Raw genomic sequence first — 18,704 nt, 5'->3', positions numbered from 1 at the left:
ATCTAGTCTGGGAAATCTTCCAGGCTGGCCTCGGCCACCAAGGCCACACCCCTCCTGCAGGCCTCGTCTGTCCCTGTCTGAGTTGCTGTGGCAGGGCGCTGACTCAAAGGCCTCCTGGATGCCTACTCTTCAATTTTCCTAATCGTTACAACAGAAACAGCATTGTCTGAGCTCACCCCATGCGTCCAGCAGTCGGCTGACTATTCAACAAACATCATGTCACCATTGAATCATCACCAAGTCCGTGAAGTAAGTTTTATTGTCTCCATCTTCCTCACAGAAGAGGAAACCAAGACTAGGCAAGGTGAGGTCTTCGGTCGTCCAAGTTCATGCATGTAAACTAGCACGGGAGACAGAGCCAGGACTCGAGCCCCGGGCCTGACTGACCCCATGCCCTCTGGACTCTGCGGCCCAAACGTGTGTGACAAGTAAAACTTCGTTCCAACGCACCCCAGTGAGAAAAGTCACGTGGCTAACGTGGCCAGCCCTCACTTGCCACGGTCAGCAAGATGGCCAGGAACGAGCCATCGAGCCCTCGGCCTTCGCCCATTTTTCCTAAAAAGCAAGAGGCAAAGCTTATGTGCCAAGGCTCTACGGGGAGGGGAGGGTAATCCCAGGGCAGAGACACTGAAAGAAAGGGGACGTGAGGTGGAGAGAAAGCAAAAGCCAACACAAAATGGTCTCTTCTGTGGGGTTGCGGCCCCACGAGTAAGGAAGGATCGTGTGGCCATGCTGGATGTTTCTGGGAACACCACATAAACGCCCTGCGCCTGGGAACCATCTTGGGGAGGAGACTCAGGGGTTTATCTGTTGCTTCCTCTCTGTCTCAGGTCTCTCACTGGTCAAAACCCACCCCGTGGGCACTAACTCCCTCACACGTCTGGGCTGTGAACCCGGGCCCTCTGGGCAGCTCTGGGGCCAGCCCCGGCGCGTCCAGGTCAGGTTGGACGTGGGTGCCGGGGCTGTTTTAGCTCCTCCCATCAGAGTGGGGCACAGTAATGGTCACGCCCAAACTCAGTGCTCACCCCCGAGGTGGCCCAGGCAGCCTGCTGTGTTGGGAGAGAGGTGACATTGAGTAGGGCCAGGAGAAGTACGAGGGGGAGGCGGGTGGGCTCCAGCAAATCTGGCTTTCTGTTTCTTTCACACTGAAGTCCAAGTTCCTAAGCACGGCATGGGACACCCTCCCCGGCGAGCAGGGGGAGTCGGGGCTCAGCAGATTTTCCCAGCCTAGCGCACTGCACCCAGGGCCCCCATTAGGTCCTGAAGTCCCCGGAGAAGAGAAAAAAAGGTGACCTAAGCGGCTCCAGTCCTGTGGCCTCTGGTTTGGCCGGCGGAACAATCCTTTGGCGTAAATTTAGAGAAACAAAACGCTCTGTCTTCGCGGTCACCGCTCACGCCAGAGTGCACAGCTGGATTTCAACGTGTCCCTTGGCCACCCATGCACAGAGGCCTGGCCAACCACACGACATCCCGGAAGTGGAAACAGGCCCAGGAAGGTAGAGGCCCTTCGCCCAAAGTCACATAGGCCCGCACCCAGGACTCGGTTTCTGACTTGAATTTAGCGGCTGCCTCCTATTTCACCCCCGGGGCCCCCTTGGGCAGCCTGGAAGCTACTCCTCCCCCATCCCATCCAGAAACGGTTTTTGAACTTTTCCAGGTGTGTCTGGCATTGACCCCATGCACGTCCTGGACGGTTCTAGTGCCCAAGGCTACGGGGAAAGGCCTGCACGCCAGGCCAGCGTTCCCTTCCCCAGCCCCACGCCCTGCAGAGAATCTGCCCCTGGGGCCTTCCTGTTTTTATACTCTTTCCTCCCCTGCTGGTTTTTTCTGCTTTGTTGTGCTTCCGTCATTTTTGGTTCTCCTCCCCTAGCCCACCCTGCAAAACCAAACTTCATTTTTGGTGATTATTTTCCACCCATGTTTAGACAGGAAGGGCGTCACCCTAACTTTTTTCCACTTGAGGAATGGGAGTTGAGTGTTATTTCTCCCCCCTCTTTCTCTCCCTCCGCGTTCCCTGCGGTTTACTTCCTAGATGAGAGGCTTCGGGGAGAAGAAACGGACTCAAAAGCTGTGCCTGCAAGTACCCTGTGGATTCACGAGCCTGGCTGTGCTGGAGATTTCTCTTCCACTGGATGCCCGTGGCGGGTGGAAGGGAAGGAGTCGGCCCGCCTCCCCGGCGTGGGATCCCCAGCTCCCTAAAGCCAAAGATGCGGCTCCCACTTAGAAACCGCAGGGACTCTCCGTTTCCGCTGAGATTGGCTCTAAAATCCTTAGCATGCGAGGAAGAACCTCCAAGACCCTAGCTTTTCAAGCTAGTTCACTCTTATTCTATCTGCCTCTCCCTCCCTCCAGCCCTACTTCCTCTCTTCCAGCCAAGCTTCCTAGGCTTCCTGGAAACACCCTGCTCCTTTGTGCCTCCCCCCACCCACCCCCTGCTCTTATACTCGCTTTTCCTCTGCCTTCAGATCCCTTTCCCTTTCTCTGCCTTGGGAGTTCTTACTGGGGAAGGACTCCGTGCTACCTCCTTGGGGATGCCTTCACCAGCTTCTTCTCCGAGGAGAATTTGTTAGTCCTTCGTCTGTGTTCCTTTTGCACTTGGGGGCATTTGAAGGAAAAGGAGCCCGGTAGGGAGTATGGAAATGAATGATTAAAAAGTTAGGGTGTACTCCCTTAGAGTAAATATCATGCACTTGACCGTTAAGAACCTCTTTTACAGGCTCTCTTTGGTGGTATTTGACTCACTTGAGCAAATCTGCCTCCTTTTTTTTTTTTTTTTTTAATATATGAAATTTATTGTCAAATTGGTTTCCATACAACACCCAGTGCTAATCTGCCTCCTTCTGCATTATTCTAGGCTCCTCCTCTGTCTCGATTGGATCAGTCACTTGTATTTATATCTATCTGCTTCTAAGTGTTCATCTCTGGGATAAATGTTTTCTCTCCTATTTTGCATATGCACAGAATGTGCACGTGTGTCTGTGGTACGATGAACGCTTTGCTAACTGTAGTCCTGAGACGTAATCCCACCACACCAGGGCCCGGGAAGCAAGGCCTCCGTGGGAAGGCATGAACCGGGAAGGCTGGCCACTCACAGCGTTGATCTCCCGCAGGGAGCCTGTGGATCATTTAACAGGAAACCGGAACCTGGGGCAGGTGGGGAAAGGATGCTTATGTCTTCAGGGCAGTGCTTATCAAAGTATAGTTTTGGAAACAACCGCATCAGAATCACCTTGCAGGGACCGGGGTGGGGGTGGGGGGTTGGTGTTTAAAAATTTAGGCTCCTGGACCCTGACCCAAGCCTTATGAATCCAAATCTCCGGAGCTAGTCCCAGGAATCTGAATTTTAATAAACTGCCACCAAGAATCTGAATTTTAATAAACTGCCAGGAAAGTCTTCTGCACCAGAATCTGAGAACCACTGATCCAGACGTGTTGGGAGATGGTGTGTATGCCTCTAAAACTGTGCTTCTCGACGTCACTAGCTGTCAAACTGCCTGAATGTCTAATTCAGTGGCTGCTTCTCATACACGTTTGTGTGCTCTCTCTCGGGTGGGATTGAAGTCGCTGGAACATTGCCTCCTTTTTGAAACCTTTGGCTCGCCCTGCTGCTTTGACACCTCCTGTTCTGGTGCGTATCCTAACTTTTAAAAAAAAGTTTTGGGGGTGTTGTGGTTTTATTAACACAAATGCAGTGGGTGCATGAGCTGTCTCTCTATTCGTCTCCTTTGCTGCGCAGCCTGGCATTGGGACTGGTGACTCCGGCGGCCGGCTGGGCTGCTCATGGCTCCTTGGAGGAGACATCGTGAACAATCTGTGCACGGTGAGATTTGTAGCACACCTGCAGCACTTCGAGCTCCTTGACGTTGTGGACTAGAAACTTCCAGGAGCCACCGGCCAGCCCGTGCTTGGTTTTCTTACTGCTCCCGTAACCAGTGTTGGACATCAAGATCGGGCTGGGCCCTCTGATTTGTGCCGTTTGCCCTCAACTTGGACATATTGGTCTGACCGGTGCTGGGTGAACTTCCCGGTTCTGTTTTTACTGATCTTGGGATTCACCAGAGATCTGAGGGCAGACATGATGCCCAGTAAGACATGGCTGCCACCTCCACGGGCAGCACCAAGGTAGAGAGATAGCCTAACTGTTTAATCATTCATTTCCATACTCAAGGCCCCCTAGTGAGGAGCCTTGGGTCTTCTCCTGGGTCCTGACCTTGTCCCTGTCCTCAACCTGCCATACCAGACCTGTGGCTCCTACCACCACGTGTAGGCGCAGATGGTGTCTCAGTTGATGTTTCTAGCACAGATGCTCTCATTGGCCTCCCGCCATTACACTCCCTGCTGGAGCTCTCCATTGGGACGGTCCCAGGCATGCCAAATGACACATTTCTAGAACTGTTCTGTGGATCTTCCTCCTATAGTTCCTCATCTGAAATCTGGACATAATGATGGTAACTACCTTACTTGGTGTTGAGGATTACGTGAATTTGTGCATATAAAGGGCTCAGAATAGTCCCTGGCATGGTGAAAGTTCTCAATAAATGCCAGCTATTAATGGTCATAATGATGATACTAATGAATACTTAGTGGTTTACAACCATTTTTATTGCTCTGGTCTCTTCCCTCTTTCTCACTGCCTGCCCACTGGGCAATCACTGTTCATTTTCTCTCCGTAACACTGGTATCTGCCCCTTCTTCCCTATCACCGCTGCTCAGTCTTAGTTACAGTATCCTCCTGTCTTTCCTGGGCTTATCTAGGACGAGTCTTCACCTCAACTCCCATCTCCTTTCTCACCTTTGAGGCTCCTCAAAGGCAGGGTCCATGTTTATTCCTCTTTGTGGCCCCCCAGACCAACTGAGTGCATGTGATTTATAGAATAAGTAGATGAAATGATGCATGGACGGATGGATGGGTAGATGGGACAAAATCCATGCGTTATGTAGAAATCTTGGAAGGGGAAAGATGCCTTATAAATCAAGGTGATAATGGATAGTCAGGAGCTTGGGCAGGCAAACTCTAAAGAAGGTGGGATCTTCAGATGGTGCTGCTGAACCAAAAAAATGGCAATGGCTTAATCAATTATGTTAATGTGTCCGAGGAAGCATATCTTCCAGAAGGAATGGGGTCTGCAGAGATGTCAGAAGATAAGTCAATGTCTACAACTGGTCAGTATGCTTCCAATTATTCTCAAGGGAGAGAGACACTGGACCTGAGGTTCATGGTTTCCCACTGCTACGGAGAGGGTACTCTCGTCAGACAGAGATATTTTATCCGCCTTTACTGACTCGTGTGAAATATTCCCTCCGAACCTTCCCACTTCTTTTCTTCTCATTCCATCTTCTTTGTGGGACGGAGCTTTTCTGATGACTAACTGAGTCTGGGAAGCCAATAAGAGTTGTTGTATCTTTGGAAAGTCCTTGCATTTTATTTTGCTGACGGAATCGCATGAACGTGATTCTTGTAGGGCTGTTCCCAAGAGCCGGACCACCTCTGGATGCACCGAAAACACCGAGTTTCTGTACCTATGAAGCTGATGACCAGATCTGTGGGCAGAGTAAAGCCACTTGGACACTGCCCCCTAGCAAACCTGGGAAATCAACCAGAGCTCCAAATTGTGGGTATCTGCAGTCATGGAATTGTGTTCTCCAGTGACATAAATAACGTCTGCTTGAGTTCACTCAAGGAGTTCTACCTTCATAATCACTGTCCCTGGGAGCTGTGCCCTAACTCAGTGGAAAATCTCCTTACCAAATGGCCCACTTAGCATTTCACTTTGATAATTCTTTCCTTGTTCGCTGGCCCCTGATTGATAAAAAGGAACAAAGATGGCAAAAATAAGGCACGCATATTGCCACTATTCCCATCCGCGTTCTTTGCACCCATTACTAATGAATCATGGCTTTCTCTTCTAGTAACTGGGACTTCAAGTTCCCCTCCACATGGCCCTCCAGGAAGACAGTACCAATCCATTAAATGTGTTAGATGAGATGTTACATATTTGTCATTTCTGGTCTAAAGGTATCTATCTATGCACTTTTTAAAAAAAGTACCGTCTCAATTGTCTTTGTATGACACGCCAACCCAAAATTCACGGGCTTAAAACTACAATATATTTTCTCATGATTTTATGGGTCAGCACTTGAACTGAGCTCAACTGGGCCGTTCTGCTGATTTTGTCTGGTTGCAGTCATCTGGCAGCTTGATGGGGACTGGAGGGTCTAAAACAGCCTTACTCATATGGCTAGCAGTAGTGAAGCTGGCTGTTGACTTGGCCACGTGTCCCCTGCAGGCTGGCCCAGGCTTCTTCACAAGTGTGATGTTCCAATGTGCCGTTCACGTGCCTGTTTGTATCGCATTTATTAAATCTCTCCAGGCAAGCAAATTAAGCCCAGAGTCAGTGTGGAGAGGGCTCCACATGGATTCAGAGACGTGTGGTTCATCGGAGGCCATGTTGGTAAGAGTATACTGCAGATCACGCGGTATGTCATTGATCAGAAACTTACTGAGTGCCTACTATGAGCCGGGAACTGTGCTGGGCACTGAGTATAAAATGACAAAGGATTGAGAAGAACTTTGAAGACTGGAAAGGTTCTAACCCGATTGAAAGGGGCAAGAATTAAAACCACACTCTGAATCAATGTGGGTGAAATAATCCATGTGTGTGTGTGTGTGTGTGTGTGTGTGTGTGTGTGTGCACCTGCATGCTAGATTGAAGACGGGACTGAATTATTTAGCTAATTTCTTCCATTCTCCATTTCGTGGATTTGTTCCCGCGAAGTTGAATGAGTAACTCTACTGTTGTCCATTGCGATGGGTTCCTTAAAGCTTTTTTTCAGAGTCTAAAATACTTAAAAACAATCACATAAGTGTATTCTTCATGACCACAAAGAGCTACTTGAGATATTTTTTCCCCTGAAGAAGCCTGGCCAACTCTGAGACTGAGGCCCATGCTGGCTAACTCTGATATTTCCTCCCTCCCTGCATTCCTGCCACCCACAGCTGCTCCAGTCTGAGCAAAGCTCAGAGGTCAAATACTTACGGCCCGAACAGCCTCTCCAGTGGCAATGGCAAAGAGACAACTCCACTTGTGAAAACAAACAGTCACCCCTTCCATTTACACAGCTCTTGAGCCTTCTTTTCAAAGCCCGTTCACATCCTTTCTCTCATCACCTCTTCCCCCAAACCCTTTGAGGTGGGCAGGGTGGGTAACGGATCAGGAAACTGAGGCCCAGAGAGGGGGAAGTGACTTTCCCCGTGAGGGACAAGGCTGGAGGCGGAGCTCCGGTTTCCCATTCCAGATCTCGGCTTGTCCAGAAGGTCACACCGTCATGAATAGAGCTGTATGCTCTCCTCAGCTCTAGGAAGCCTGTTTTAAAAACCCTTCTGGGGTTTTCCACTTGATACCTTACTTACTCATCGCCACTGTAAACTCGCTGTACTTTGCGTCCACGAAGAAAGAATGAGGGGAAAACATCAAACATGTCCTCCAGGTCCTGGCTCCTACATCTTCTGTTGCCGGGAGAAGATGGTGAATTCTTTTTGAAGTTCCAACTCCCAGCCCATAGAGAATCCAGCCAGCGTCCTCCTGCTGGAAAACAGAGGCCCAGAGCCAATTTCACTGTGACTGCCCCCCCCCCACCTCCTCAAAATAAAATGTGATTCAAGAGAAATTCAAAATGAACGTCGAAGAAGGCTTGGAGGAGGAGCCATTGGAAGCCATTGGAGGAATGGTAGAGGTAGGAGACGACGTGCTGCTAGAAGGCTTGGGATGAGATATTGCTTGGACAACACGACAACACGTGTCACCTCCTCTCCAAGCTCATCTTCCTTGAGAGAGCGGCTTTTCTTTACCACGAACCCTGGAGCATAGGAACCTTTTGGAAAGCTGGGACTGGAGAAGTATCCACATTCTCATGGTGTATGTAGGTCAGGGAGAGTGAGAAATGGTGACGTCACGGCCTGCCCCCATTCCTCTGTGTGGCAGACATGGCGGTCTTTCTGGTTGACGATGGAAGGTTAGAGTCCTGTGTAGTAAAACCCTTGAGGAAGGCACTACCGCTTGATCAGGCTGGCGTGACAGACTCTACCAACTCTGGTGACCCAAAAGCTTTGTAGGAAGGAGGCAGAAAGAAAGCATTGAGGTACATGTGAGGTGGACATTCTAGCTCCTGGAGCCCTTGTGCTAGGCTTTGAATACAAAGGGTGTGGTCAATTATTATTTTTTTAAAAAATTTTTTTTAACGTTTATTTATTTTTGAGACAGAGAGAGACAGAGCATGAACGGGGGAGGGTCAGAGAGAGGGAGACACAGAATCTGAAACAGGCTCCAGGCTCTGAGTGGTCAGCACAGAGCCCGACGCGGGGCTCGAACTCACGGACCATGAGATCATGACCTGAGCCAAAGTCAGCCGCTTAACCAACTGAGCCACCCAGGCGCCCTGGGTGTGGTCAATTATTAAAAAAGATCTTGTTGCTATGGGAAGGATACCTCCAGGGCTTTGACACTGGCGTTAGAACACCACTGGCATTAGACTTTTTTCCACGGCATCAGCATAGGATCAATGACTGGTGATTCATCTATAAGATTCAGAAAACACAAAAAGACTGTCAAAAGTCGCAAAAAGGAATGCTCTGAAGTATGCTGCTGAACCAATGTCCCAAAGGAGTGAGGAAAACGGCAGAGCAGCTAAAGCAGAAAGGAACAGTAAGGCTGAACTGGTCTGGTGCCCTGGTTAACTGATGAATAAACGAGACCAGGGTAGAAAGCAACTTCCTTGAAGCCACACAGCACATGGGAAGCACTGGATCCCAGTAGCCTCACTCAAAGGCCAACGTTCTTTTGACTTCACTGCATAACCTCTCCTTTCCTCTACACCCCCATTTGCAGTCCTCTAGAAAGCTGTTGCCTGCCCCAGGACCTCTTCTCCACCCAGCCATCTTCTTCCTTGGAGGAAGATTGCTACTTTACAGATTCAGCCGCTGGGTGGTTCAGTTTATGTTGTATTACTAACGTGTGGTGGGGGAGCCATGGGTGGCAGGAACTTTGCCCTACTTTCTAATAAACAGGACGATCTGTGTTTCTGTTCTGAGGCCTTAGGATTGTTCTCCAAATACTGTCAGGCCAGAGATGTTAAGTGAGAAGTAGGTATCGCATAATAATGGGCCAGGAAATTCCTGTAGAATTGAAAGACACATGTCCCAATTCACCTGTGGCCAGCTGGAAAGAAAGAAGGTAGAGAGTGGAGTGTCAAAGCTGAAGGTAGGTAAATACTGCCAAGGTCTGATGCACACCACACACATGTCAAGAGTAGCCGGACCTGAGGCTCTAGAAAGTGAGTGACTCCCATAAGTGACTTTGAATTAAGAGCCCCTGGTTTTACAAGACATCGTATCACCATTGTGGCCTCCATTCTCCCAGCTGATGTTGCCAACTGTCCGAGGAATCTGGAGGGTTCCTTCCTCATCTTGTATAGCGCGAAGAGTGCTGCATCTGGAACCAGCAGGCCTGGGCTCTGGTTCGTGGGCCGTCCATTCCCCTGTCCTACCGCCTTTTATTATTCTTCTAGTTCCTTAGGCCAATCTCTGGGTTTCATTTTCCTAGCCTATGAAAATCGAGAAGCTGTGAGCAATTTGATGTCTGGGAATGTATTCCCCCCCCCCCAAAAAAAAAGCATTGAGAATTAATGCAAATATTTAGCGGCATGAATGTTCATTACAGCACTGCTATTAATAGAGAAAAAGTTGGAATAACCTAAGTGTCCAGCAGCAGGGGACTGGTTAAATAAGGTTAGTAGTTTAGGTAGTAGGATTATACAAAGGCATTAAAATGATGTTAAGAAACATATCTACAGAGCAGAAAATATTAGGTAAAAGGGGAAAATATCACCAAAAAATGGTTTATATAGGATGAATTCATTTCTATTTAAAAAAGGTACATCTGTATGTGTATATGAAATATATATTACATATAACTTATTATACATAGTATAACATTTATTATACATCTTATATGAAGCATATATTCTATTCTGCATTATACTATATATAATAACACCAATATATATTTTTACCTAGGAGGGTCTTCTAATGATCTAATATGGTGCTAATAGTGTAAAGTATTATCCAGATTGTAGAATCCAAATTTGACTTCTGGGAATGTATCCAGAAAAAGCCTTAAGAATTTATGCGCTTTACCTAGAGGGCTATTTTAATGATCTATCATGCTTTTGCCAGTGGTTGTTTGAAGTAAGTGAGATTACGGGTATTTGACCATACTGTTTTCCTCTTGCTTGTCTGTATTGTCTAATTTTCTATAATGAGCAAAGGTGCTCTTTAGAAAGACAAAGCAATGAAAGAAACTTTTTTTTTTTTTTTGGCAAAGAGAGGGGCTTGACTGTGATTACTGAGGTTCAGCCCCACCCCCAGAATTCTGTAGGACCAGGAACAGCGGTGGGATGGGGAGGGAGCAGAGGCCACGCCCTGGGTCCAGAGCTGGAGAGCATCTCGAAGCCGCTCTGGACTGTGTGCTCCTCGTAAATATCCTCTCCACCCAGCTCAGGCTCCGGCCTGGAGTTACTCATCCCTAGCTTTCGGCCTTGTTTTGACTCACTCTTCAGACATCATTTCAAAGGAATTTCTGTTTAACCACAGAGCCCACAGGAAGAATCCTACTAAAACTTCATTTTAACTAAGTTTCAGCAGACAGATGACTTAAATTAGCTGCACCGGCCTCGCAGGAAGCCCCCTAATCCCCAACTGCCGGGGCAGTTGCTGCTGGTGGGCCTGATCTGCTGGCGGGCAAGCTCCCTTTTACACACGCATGCACACACACACACACACGCACACACACGCACACACACGGGCACACCAGCCCCTGCATCCACAAAGCCCAGCCAGGCATTAAGCCAACTACATGTGCCCTCCTCTGCTTGAATTCCCAGTGTGGCCCAGTGTGGCCCAGTCACTGCAGCTGGCTCTTCATGTGGCCCGACCTCTACTTTAGTGGTTGAAAGGGAACCACTACGGTACCACAGACTGTGTGGGTTTGGAGGACATGGAGAGATTCAGTATGACTGAGAGGTCTCAGTGAACGGTCCCATCCTGCAGGCCACTCAGACGTTCTTGCCACATTTGGGGGTGGCGTCTCCTCTCTCCTCCTCTCCTCTGAATGCTGCTTTTCCTTTCTGTTTATCTTTCCCCTCAGGCCCCCTCAGGGGAAGCTCTCCCACCCCACTCTACCCTTGGAGAAGTCTGCGTGGGCTTCGGCATCTCTCGGCTGGCCCCTTGGGAACGCCTTGATCAGTGCTGTTATTTTTCCTTTAATGGTTAAGGTCCCCTGGGGCCCCCTGCATCTTTGTGGGCCGGTTATACTTGGCTTAAGCCTCGACCCCGCAGTGTGTGACCAGAGGCAGTATAGTAGGGTAGGGGTGGTGGGAAACAGGGGTGGGGGGCTTTTCCACATTTTTACGGATAATATAATAACATCATGGTTGAGACTAAGATGGAACAATGCTAAAGGAAATGGAGATTGTGAGACCAATGGAGAAAAGCAGTTCCCACCGCCCCACCAACCCAAACCCGCCACCGCGCATGCTCCCCGCCAGTCAAGCTCTTGACCACCTCTTTGCCTGAGCCAACAAAACTCTCCCTGCGAATTCTTGAGTCCTGGGCTTCTTCCCCAGAGATGCCCTCTGCTCCCTGCACCTAAGATCTCTCTCGCGGCATGTCTCTGTTTAATCCTATGACAGCTCCGAGGCCAACCTCAGCCCTGTCTTGATTTACAAGCAACATCTGTGCACCGTGAGCTCCGAAACTCCCATACTGGCCTCCTGGGCAGGTGCTCCAGCCCCTCTTCCCCCTGTCGCACACACTCTCCTGCCCGCATTTAGTGACTCCTGTCTGTCTCTGCCCCTGCGTCTCTTTACTCTGTCCCCAGAGCAGACAGATCCTCCCTTTCTCAGAAGGAGCAGCTCCCCCAGTCCTCTGCAGAGGGACCCCCATTCCTCTCCCTTTAGCTCTCATGCGATCATCAGGCTAGCTGTTACTCCTGTAGCATCAGTGCATAGGTGAAGACTTGCCTCATCCATCCCGACAGCCTCCCCAACCCCAGACCTGGGGCCCCCAGGGAGCCCTGGATTCAGGCTTCCCCTTTACACGTAGCATGTTGAGCCACAGTTAGCTCCCTCGCCCCTGGTTGAACCAGGAGCTTTGGTGAGGATGAGGACTGGGTCTTTTCTATGTTTCCAGCTCCACTTCGTCCCTATTTCTTTAACAAGCGTTTGAACAGATCCTGGATGAAACTGAGCTGGCGACACTGGAGACGAGACTGAGTGATCCCTAACTGTGGACCGGATTGTCAATTTGGGCCTGCCCACCAAGAGGAAAGCCAGAAAAGTGCCTACACGGGCAGAAGGGAATTCACCTGTCATAGGTGGGGTATGGGTGTAGTAAGGCAGGCAACACCATACTATATGTCTCTTTCCAAAGGGGAGAAGCCCCGGGGCCCCTGGGTGGCTCAGTTGGTTGGGCATCCGACTTCAACTCAGGTCATGATCTCTCAGTTCATGAGTTCGAGCCTCGTGTCGGGCTCTGTGCTGATGGCTCAGAGGCTGCTTCGGATTGTGTGTCTCCTTCTGTCTCTGTCCCTCCACTGCTCTCTCTCTCTCTCTCTCTCTCTCTCAGAAATAAAAATTAAAAATACAAACAAAGGGGAGAAGACCCTGTGACCCTTCCCCGGGCCTGCTTGGTGAGGCCGACCCTATCTTACTCCTTGTCATTCAGTCAATACCTTTTACCAAGCATTGACTATATACCAGGTCCTATGCTCAAAGCTAATGGGGAAACTGAGGCACAGATCAAGCAAGCTTGTCCACGGTCCCCCAGCCAGTTGGTGGAAGAGCTGGAAGACAAATGGAGCTCAATCCACAGCCCTCACTCTTCACCTCAATGCCAGATGTTTGAACTGGAGGGAAGAACTCATAGGTGTTCCCCGGGGTTTTGTCCAGCCTGGAATCTACTGGAATCTGACCTCCCAGTAGGTAGAGTCAGCCAGCTTTTGGAGCAGCCCAGGGAAGTGTCAGAGACGTTCCTAAGTCTCTAGTGGGGTCACCTGTCCAGTTGTCTCCTTCTCTCGACTGATTTTTGCTGGTGATGCTTGTGGGGACAAGTGAGCCCGCCTGCACACCTCAGGAGGAAGTGTGGCAGTAACTGGCTGTGATGTTTGAACGTGGTGTTTCCATTCACCAGTGCAACCCAGATTTAGGTTCCTGAGAATTGCTAACTAGCCACCCCCTTGGATCTTTATCCTTCCTCCTGTGTCCTTCCTGCCACCTGTAGTCTAAATTTAGTGACGAGCAGGGGACAGCACTTTCCACCCCCGGGCTCAGGCCACTGAGCTGCTGAGTGTGGGGCCACCGTGGGGGTGGTGAGTTGGTGTGGGAGCTCCACCGTAGTCTTCCTGCTGGGGTCTCCTGCACTGTGGGCTTTCTTAAGTTTCTTTTTTCCTTAGCTTATAGAAGTAATACGTAATTTAGAAAATACAGAAAAATATGAAAAAGAAAATAACATTTCTATTTCCATCACTAAGCGGTTTCCTTGTTAATATTTTGTCCAGTCTTGTTTCTTGATGTTTGAGTCATTTTTTTAATTCTGATAAGCATACAAGTTTTTCAGTATTTTTCAATTCTTTTTTTTTTTTTTTTTTTTTTTTTTGGTCTACAGAGTTGAAATCCTACGACGCCATCGGTTTCGTGCCTCATTTCTTCACCTTCCATTCTGCAAAATAAGCAGTCTTCAGGTTTTTGCTTCAAACTTTTAAAGACCATTTGCTAACACAGGATTTTATGGTTTCAATGAACTATGGCTTACTTTACTATTCCCCTATTCGGAGGTTGCTTCTGATTTTTTGCAATTGTGAATTATACTACTTGATGATGAACATCGCTATGCCTGAATCTTTAATGACATTTAGAATTGCTTCCTTAAGATCAATTTCTAGAAGTGGGATTATAAGATAAAAAGCTACGAATATTTTTAAGCCTTGTGATCTTTCATGCCAAAATACTTTCCAAAAGAGCTGGGTCATCTTACATGATCTCCCAGCAGTGCGGAGGGGTGAAGAGGCAGCACTTCGAAGTGAGCGAACCAAGTTCAAAGAAAGAAATCAGATTCACTGGCAAATTTTAGCCTAAAGGGAAAGGTCAGGAAGGGAAAGAATGAAGTGTCACCTCTTGCAGAGAAACAACTTTTACAAAACGACTATAGGAAGGAGAACCAATGGGGACTTTTTCCAGATTAACTTGGGAACCCACCATCTGCTTTTCCTCTGCTCATCTCCCTGGGAGACTCCCCTGTCCATCTCTCCTAGAACGGAGGGCTGAGTAGTGGCAGCAGCCAGCTTCCCTGGAGACAGGTGGCTGTGCCCTGCCCACCATAACCTCTATCTAAAAGGCTGAAACATGCCCGAAAGGAAGAGATCTTAAAGATTCTCTGGTCTTTCACTGTATTTCTCCGATTCACTCTACTTCAGCACAATCCTTGTTTACATGATTCCTTGTATACGTATGCTTTCCTCCTAAGTTTTGGGGGTGGCTGATGTTGCACAGTTGTCTACAGTGCTTAGAAGGTGCACTTTAAAAAATTCTAATAACGTAAGTTTCAGGCTTCTCTGACTGGTATTCATTACCAGGGTGAATGGTTTCTCAGGTCTTTGCTAATTTTCTGGATGCTCTTAAAGTAAGTTAACTAATGGGAGGTGTGGATCTACCTGTGTTCCAGTTCATCTGTGCACCTGCTCTTGAAGAATAATGCCCTATCGCGGGGAGAATTAAAGCATGTAGGTAGGAGTCTTGTGGCCTTTCCCTTTCCACATACATTGGGACATTGATATCTAAGACTTAACCTTAGATATGATCTTGCTGTTATTAACTTAATCATCATTGGGGCCCCTGGGTGGCTCCATTGGTTGAGCGTCGAACTTCGGTTCAGGTCATGATCTCGCAGTCTGTTCTGTGAGTTTGAGCCCTGCGACGGGTTCTGTGCTGACAGCTCAGAGCCTGGAGCCTGCTTCAGATTCTGTGTCTCCTTCTCTCTCTGCCACCCCTCCCTCATGCTCTGTCTCTCTCAAAAATAAATAAACATTAAAAAATAAAAAAAAAAACACCCTTAATCATTATTCAAGGCTAGATTCAAATCCCATCTCTTTCAGGGAAAAAAAAAATCTTTTGACACCCCCTCTCCCTGCCTCCAACCACCACGCTAAAGAATTCAGGTTGTCTTCTAAATTTTGGCTGTCTATGCCAGTGGTTTAAACAATCCTATTTGGGTATGACAATCTCCTTTTAATTTCAAAAAATGTTTACACACTCACATGACAATAAGTGTTCTTTGAACACCTATTTTAAAAATTCATGAAGACCAAAGGACAGACAGCATGAAATTGTTTTTAAGTGGCTATGCATTTGGTAGTCACAATATATATTTATAAAATAAGTATATGTACCTTCTGAGTTGTGTCTGAGTCATCTTACAGATATAAGGATTTGTGATGCTTAATATAACCCATAGATTACAAGGGAACCAAGATCCACAGTTTGGGAGCCGTTGGCCTATTTCATTTATATACAAAGAATCACACGCCAAGGGACACTGCTTGCCTGGTCACTCAACTCTTCAGGCTGGACTATATCCCACAGTTAGACTGAATCCTTCCCGAGGACAAGAACTTCCCCTTACATGCTTTTGTACATCCACAGTGCTAATAGACCCTTCAATTAAAGATCATCAACTGAGCACTAACCACACACAGGACACTGAACTTGACTCTGGGAGATACAAAGTATAAGATCCACTTCTTAGTCTTGAGATCTGACAGTACAGTTATAAAGACATGGCAAGTGTCTCCACGAATGCATTAATGAATTAGTGAATTAAGGCTGTGAGAGCAAGTGACTCTTTAATGGCTGAACTCCACAGGTTATAGGATTAATCATGCAGTGAGTTTCAGTGCGAACTGAAAGATGATTAGGACCTGGCTGCCTCCTTCAGCCCTGGAAGGTGCTCAGAGAAGAACTGAATGAATTAATGCATACAAAAAGTACTTTGGGTTATTTCTTCTTAGACAGGTACAAAGTGAAACTCATTTTTCAAAAGAATAACTCTTCCTCGGAAACACACAGGAGTCAATTTCTTGCAAGGAGCAGTGGATGAAGAGGAGAGGCATTTTCCTATTTCCTTCCAGGAACCCCTGAATCCTATAATCTCTTAGAATGTTACTGCTGGGATCCAGAAATCATGTAGGTCAACCTTCCATGGGTGAGACTATTAAGGCTCCAATGGAAAAGTGACTTGCCCAGGTTCATAAAACCAATTCCTAGCATAGCTGGGACTTGACCTCTAGGAGCTGGACTTCAAAGCTAGTGTTCTTTCCACTTTATCTTCCTACCTTGAAAATCCCTTTCCTTTCACTGAATTTATCAGAACTACTTGTCTAAAACAAGTCTGCCTGAGGCTAACCCACCCGCCTTCTTATTCTAATCACAATGCTAGACTGGCCTTTCTTCTCTTGCTATCTAAACATGCCCTAATTAGAAATCAGAAGCAACTCCTGGGCCCAGGCCAATGCTTCAAAGAGTCTGTGTATTGGCACCCACAATGCCAAAACCATCCTTGGAAAAGACAGACTGTTAATTACAGAACCCAAACCATTGCTTTGTGGATTGTGGGGATTTCGTGAGCACGGGTGGGAGATGGGGGAAGTTCTGGAGGGGCTTTCTTCACTGTCATTAGTTTTCACCCACAACAGAGAGCTGTCTTCCCTAGGATACCAGAAAGCAATTAGGTTGGGACCCGGCCAGGGAAGCTCCCACCATCTGGTGAATATTTAGGCGTCCTGGGTGATCTGGAAAGTCAGTGGGTGGGCACTGAGATACACAGATAGGCCTTCTGGCCAAGGATGTTTGAGGCTCAGGAATCTGGAGGGGCAAATGCCCTCAAGAAATCACCCCAAATTCCCTGACCATCTGTGGACTGAAGTCAAGCTATTGGTCAAGTTTCCCTAACAAAGCATTGCTCTGGGAGCCTTAATCCATTAATCCATTCACTCAACGCCCATCTATTGTGCCAGGTTAGTATGGTGAAGTCACGACTTACATTGACCATCATGTGACCTCCACCTCTGATGCTACTGCTCCTTAGCTGTGTGACTTGGGCGAGGCGTTTATTTTTCTGGTCCACCTCCTTGTACTTCTGGCTCAATCTCATCACCTATAAAGTGAAGGGGTTGTACAAAATGATTCCCTTTCCTTCTACCTGCGTGATTTGGGATCCAGTTAGGAGACAGAAACCACACAGTACTTGGAACAGGGGAAATTCAATACACGGAATCATTCACTAATAACAGAGAACTAGTTACTGGGGGGTGAAGTGAACTCTGCAGAGTATTAGAATAGCACCTAGAGGGCGCGGCCTCAGGCTTGCCCTCGGGCTGAGACAGAGTATCCAAGGAAGGAACAAGTTGGAGAGTCCCTATCCCCAAGGCTGATGTGAGGACCATGTAGCTGTAATCCAGTGAATGGCACAGAAATTCTTTGAGGTGTTACCGGGCTGGGCAGGCAGGCAAGGAGTCCTCCACTGAGGCACTAGAGAAATTTGTTGAGAAACTGCCCTTGGGAGTGCTGTGGGTCTTGCTGGGAAGCCCACTAAGGAGCTTGTGGAAGCCCACAGAAGCTGCCATTGAGGGTTGCACGGAAACTTGCTTGAGGTGCGTGTGCCCCATCCCCTGGTCCCCTGCTGCAGGAAAGGCACACGAGAAAGAAGAAAGCATGTCAGAACCAGGAAGAGAAGTCCCTTTCTACCACTCTCCTGCGGTGTCCTTCCAGAACCCTCTACTGACAAAGCGTAACATCATGCCATCATCGGGTAAAGAGAAATATTTTCAGGCTCCCACCCCAGTACCACATGCTGGGCAATGAAGGGTAGATTTGCAGATGAGATGTGACAAATCGATGACTGGCACATTATCATTCTATAATACATGATACTTTGATTCAGTCCTTTTTTTTAACGTTCAAATGTATGAAAGAAGTAAATCATTTGTATGGTACCTAGCCTAGACATGGTCTTAGCCTATTCTATGATCTCCTCACCTCTATTCCTCAATAATTAATGAATTGCTTCAGAAACAACACAACACAACACAACACAACACAACACAACACAACACAAAACAAAACAAAACAGTCCTGGGTAGGAAGACCTTTGACTTTAAAACTCTGAGCATGCCATAATTATGCTTATATATGATTATAAATATCTCTGTTTTAATTACAATTATGTAAGTAGTGACAAGTTATTAGTAACAACTATGCCAAGGATGTAGGTACATCTGAGCTTCCAGGGGAATGAATAAAAGTTGTCAAGGCCTTTGCTAGCCTTCCAAATGACAACAAATAACTCAGAGAAGTAAGATCAAGAATAAAGGGAATCTCAAATCAAATGCTATGAAGAACCAGGTGAATGACAAAATGTGATAGAAGGTTGTAGGAAGGAGAAACATCCACAGGCTGAAATGGTCAAGGAAAGATGTGTGTTGGAATCCCAATTTGAGAAAAATGTTGAACAATGGGCAAATATTGAGGGAATAGGCCAAGATGTGGCCACAAGTCCCGTGACCCAAATTTGCTAGCCTAATGTCCGAACTCAGTCAGTT

General features: G+C 47.6%; 1 long non-coding RNA gene across 6 annotated transcripts in view; it reads right to left on the bottom strand.

The window, feature by feature from the left end:
• Window positions 1-3,326: 3,326 nt before the first annotated feature.
• LOC147580311 (uncharacterized) overlaps window positions 3,327-18,704 on the bottom strand; it is a 33,343-nt gene continuing 17,965 nt past the window's right edge. Inside the window, exons 5-6 of one of the 6 annotated variants that reach the window (XR_015252780.1) lie at window positions 7,038-7,586; window positions 3,327-6,845 (exon numbers count right to left, since the gene is read on the bottom strand). This is a non-coding gene — a long non-coding RNA (uncharacterized LOC147580311). The other 5 variants (XR_015252781.1, XR_015252779.1, XR_015252778.1 and 2 more) reach the window with 5 other exon arrangements.

The sequence above is a fragment of the Puma concolor genome, chromosome B3 (assembly GCF_028749965.1).
Source record: "Puma concolor isolate L17-30 chromosome B3, mPumCon1.1.hap2, whole genome shotgun sequence".
In the NCBI taxonomy this organism is placed as follows: Eukaryota; Metazoa; Chordata; class Mammalia; order Carnivora; family Felidae; genus Puma; species Puma concolor.
This window is presented reverse-complemented; position numbering and strand designations above follow the sequence as displayed.